This window comes from Maylandia zebra, linkage group LG18 (genome assembly GCF_041146795.1).
Source record: "Maylandia zebra isolate NMK-2024a linkage group LG18, Mzebra_GT3a, whole genome shotgun sequence".
In the NCBI taxonomy this organism is placed as follows: Eukaryota; Metazoa; Chordata; class Actinopteri; order Cichliformes; family Cichlidae; genus Maylandia; species Maylandia zebra.
The window spans coordinates 8,160,156-8,165,032 of record NC_135184.1 but is presented as its reverse complement, the minus strand read 5'-3'; positions in this window follow the sequence as shown (position 1 = coordinate 8,165,032).

The following is a 4,877-nucleotide window of genomic DNA, read 5'->3' as shown; positions in this document are numbered from 1 at the left end:
GGTAAGCCTGATACTTGTATATGTTTAATCTCATGTCAGACTGAGCCTTTTAGCTCCTATTAGGATAGATGAGTATTAAATCTTGAGGGCTAAAAATTATTTAAATTTTTTGTGCAACAATCTTCTTCTTCCTCACTCTACTTCCACCAGGCTGTTTATTTTAAAACCAAACAAAATGTTTACTGATATCTTTTTTTTCATGTGTGCACACCTTTCTTTCTTCAGTGTTGCTTTGTCACATGCAGACAGATATATATATATATATATTTTTTTCCAATTTTTATCAACAAGCACTGAAAATAACGAGAATCCTATTTAAAACTCTTGAGTCACTCCTCATTTCTTTGGATTTTGCTCTAAAAACAGACTTTAAGTTATCGTGGGCTATAGTTTAATTGAATGATGAATGTTTATTAAGCTGCTTAACAATTTTACTTTTAGCAAACCATAAAAGAGCCACTTAAGAGATGACCCAGTGTTGTGTCCACAGATAATGCAACACTGTTAACATACAGCTTAGCAAAAAAAACCAAAAAACAATTCTAATTATGTCTTTAGGCGCTGCTACTTGCAGCCTGCCACCAAAACATCCAATATATTCCCATTTCTTTGGCTGAATCTGCAACAAATGCCAAAGATAACAGTTTGACAGGCATGAAATAATATATTTGCACAAACAAGGTGATTCCCAGCTATTAGCTGAAAATGTGTCATCTCTCAGAATGATGTGCAGTGTATCCCTCTAAAAAAAAAAGAAGAAGAAACCAAACAAGTGAAGGAAAAAGGAAGAAATGGTGGCTCTAAAAATTCCCTACAATCGATGAAGATTACCTGAGAGTCATGTCCCAAAGTAACAAGACGAAATAAAAGCAAATTCCTGACAAATCCATCTCCAGTTTATCCATCTGCTGTTCACTGAAGCTTCTTCAGAAATGTCTCAGTGGAAGAGTGGCTGTCAAAAAGCCACTCTTCAGGAAGGGAAACTGGGGAGAAAAGGCTGAGGTATGCCAGATTACACAAGAACTGGACTGATTTTCAGTAATTAATCCAAATTTAAAATGTTTGATCAGATTCTCATCAATGTTTATGTAGGAGATCAGGAGAGAGGTACAACAGTGAGGGTCTACAGTCACTGGTAAAACACAGTGGAGTCTCAAAGTCATGGTTTGGAGCGGTGTTGCCTGTGATGTTGGGGAAAATGTATGTGATTCTGAAAGTAGAAAAGCTTTGTCAGATTTTGATCGACCATGCAATACCATCTGAAAAATGTCTGACTGATAACTGCTTTACTTTTAAGCATGCCAATGATCTCAGACACACTGTGAAAAGGCATAGTTAGATACAAAAACACACAATGGAACACTATCAGTCATGGATTGGCCTCCCCAAAGCCCAGATTTCGACATAATTGAAGCAGTGTGGGATCATTTTGACAGAGAACAGAACAAAAGAAGGCCAACATTCAAAGAAGAGCTTTGAATATCCTTCAACAAGCCTAATGCACTATTCTTGAAGACTACTTGGATAAATTGCAAGAAAGCTTGCCTAAGAGAGCTCAGGCTGAGTTGAAGAATAAAGGCGGTCATACCAAATACTCACTTTCATCCTTTTACAAATTGTTTTTGTCTTATATGTATTGTATTTCCATGAATGTTTCCATATGTTTTAAATAAATTGCTGCACATCTGCACATATTTTCCATTTTCTTAGCAAAATATTAAATAATTAATGACTTTAGCGCAGTATTGTAGCTATATATATCTATCTATCTATCTCCTCTTGAGATGCGTCTTTGCCATCACCTTCTTACTCAGGAGGTCTGACTTTAGGTCCCGAGTGATTAAATGCCAGCAGCTTTTATGCTGGCTTAATGTTAGAGAATACCAAATGAAGCCAGTTCTGGTTAATATCACATAAAGGTAAAACATTTGGGGTCGTTATTGTGGTATGTGTTGTTAGTAGCTTGTATGGTTACCATCAGCATAATGTTTACTTGTATGAAAACACACAACCACTGAACAAAGTATAAACACAGTTTTAGCATTTGTAACAAGCTGCTTGAAAGTCAAATGAAAATTCATAAAGTTTTGATGGTTTTGTGCACAGACCTCTGCTGCCAGAGACATGTTGCCCCTGAGCAATATGGTAGTGATATCATTGCAGTGACGAGCATCGACCAGTGTGCTATCTACGTGTTTATCACTGAGGGAAGAAGATCAAAATGCACTCACGGCCCAAAAACTAATGTTCCCTGCTGCACGTCTACACTGCAAATGAAATTTCTGAATGTCTTGACCCTGTAAGGTATTCTGTGAAATTTCAATTTTTATTCATAGAAAATGTGGTTGGCAGGCAAAAAGTAAAAGTTAAGTTTAGGAAAAAAAAAAAGGGTGAGCTGAGAGTGCAGTGCTTCAGTACGCATGCGCGATCGCTAATAGTTTTTAATTAGCTCTCCTTCAACTTTGTGCTCTTAGAACTGAATTATGCTTGTGTATTGGACGCTGCTGTGCAGGTCCACCACATACTGTAATAAATAATCAGATATTTTAATGGGATAATGGTGACATACAACTGTAGGTTACTCAGCGCTTTAAGCGTCGTTGAATATCGATAATCTATGAAGTAAAAGAGATTAATTTGTCTTCGGGCATTTGTTGTGCAGTAAGTAACACATCTCTTCTCACACAGATGTTCAGCAGCAACAACATATTCAGCTCATCTACAAACCAAACGAGTCGGTGGCTGCCGGAGCGCAACAAACCCCAAACAACGTCAGAGCTGTAATAACCGGTAGTAATTAAAGCTCATTTCACGCTGCTGCAGTTTGTGATGCTGCGCACACCGGGCTATTTGTCAAAATTAGCTCAAAAGCAGAGAAGCACATCACACCTGTCAATCAATGAGCAACCTTTCTGGCTGCCCTGATGCTGACGAAGGCTGTGGTGCTGAAATAAGTTGATGACTGATGGAGCTGTTTTTTAATGACAAACCTGACGCACTCCACTTTAAAAACACTCCACCTTGAGAATTAAATCCACGAAGAATACAGGAACTATTAAAAGATTAAAGGAAAAATACAAGTGCAGGCGCGTTTCCAGCATTTCCAACCTCTTCTTCAGTTACTTTCTCAAAAAAAGATCAGTAGCATGTGCTGAATACAGGAACTTCATTTAGCGGACTGCATGCTCAGTGCTTTCATGATTGAACAGCTGGGAACTTTAAGCTTAATGTTTTAGTCTTTGAGCTGGTCATGATCGGTACTCTAAACAACTGTTAAATGTGTAAAAATGAATGGGATCAAGCAATTTCCTGCACTGATGCGAATAAAACCAGAGCTTATAGCTGTTCTATAGAAATTAAAACTCTTATTTTGTCCTTGTGTTTTCATTTCAATACAAAACCATAATTGCTCCAACCAATCCATAAAAATGGAAAATTGGAATTTTAACAGAACGACAGTGAAGAGATCGTGCATTCCAGAGCAGCTGCTTTTCGTTTCAGTCATTCTTTTCATTTAACAAAAAAATGAAAAGGAAGATACTATATTTTTGTCACCATCAGAAATCCTGTTATTCAGCTTTTAACTCTTGTTATAATACAAACTGCAATAAAGACTTGATGGATGATTGATGAAGTGAAATATGACTAATTGCTGCATGGCTTTCAAATGAAAGTCTTTAAATTGGTGAAATTATTCACGGTGATGAATGCAGATGCGGTTTCAGTCTCGGGAGGTGACGGCAGACAGATGGAGGAGAATCCATCAGAAGTAAATGAAAGCTATTCATGTGGCAAGCTCATATGAGTGGGAGATCTGCAACCTTTATGTTTCTTACAATATAATACATAACGGGGGGAGGCTTAAAAAAAGGCGAAAGCTTGAAATTCGCGGAGTACATACTCTACATCTCATCATTTTGCGTTCATTTATGTTCAGAGCAGTATCTCGCCCACAGCTCAGTGTTGGAAATGTGTCATTTTCTTTTCAGCTTTTGAGGGCGTCATTGGAACTGTGAAGATTTGCAGCCATTTGAATTGGATTAGATTATATGCAGCACAGAATAACAAAAATGTCCTTTTTTGCAGTGTATTGGCGCATCAATGGTGGTAACAGTGGTCATTTGTAGTTTGTTTTAAATTCACAAATAAATAAGTCTACATTTAACAACAATTTTTGAATATTAAGGTCAACCGGTCCATATTCACCCTGTGCTTGCGTGGGTTCTTTAGGTACAGTAGAAAAACCTCCTTGTTAGGTTAACTGGTGAGTCTAACTTGGTAGTAGGCGTGTTAGCCCTGTGACAGACTGGTAACAAATCAAGAACCCGCCTCTTGTCCTATTACAGCTTGGATGGGCTCCAGGATGAGTTTAGAATTTTTAAAGAAGCGGTTCTTGTGCATTCTATCGTACATTTATCAGCGTTAACATCTAAAAAGGCAAGTTCAAAATGCAGTTTTGATCCAAATTTCCAATAAAACCAGAGGTTCGTTGCCTTTTAAACCTGCAATCTTGCAGCTTAACCCCACATGCTTCTTTTAACCAGCTGACATACCGGGGGTTTTGAAGCAATATCATCTCTCACCTAGCATAAATCATTGAATCAAGCTCTGGTGGGTTTTTTCAGGCGCATAATTTATTTATTTGAGACTTCTTGACACCACAATAAAAAAAAAAAAGGGACAGAGTCTGTATGTGAGGACCCCATGTTATCAGTAGAGCTGACTATCATTCCTGATATGGAACTTTATTTTGATTTGCTGGTCAAAACCATATGCCGTTCAATAAACCATAAAAGCTGAATTTCATCACTGAGTGGGAAAACTGTAACAGCCACACAAAGTGGATGGACATTTGGCTTATCTTTATATTCTCTTGT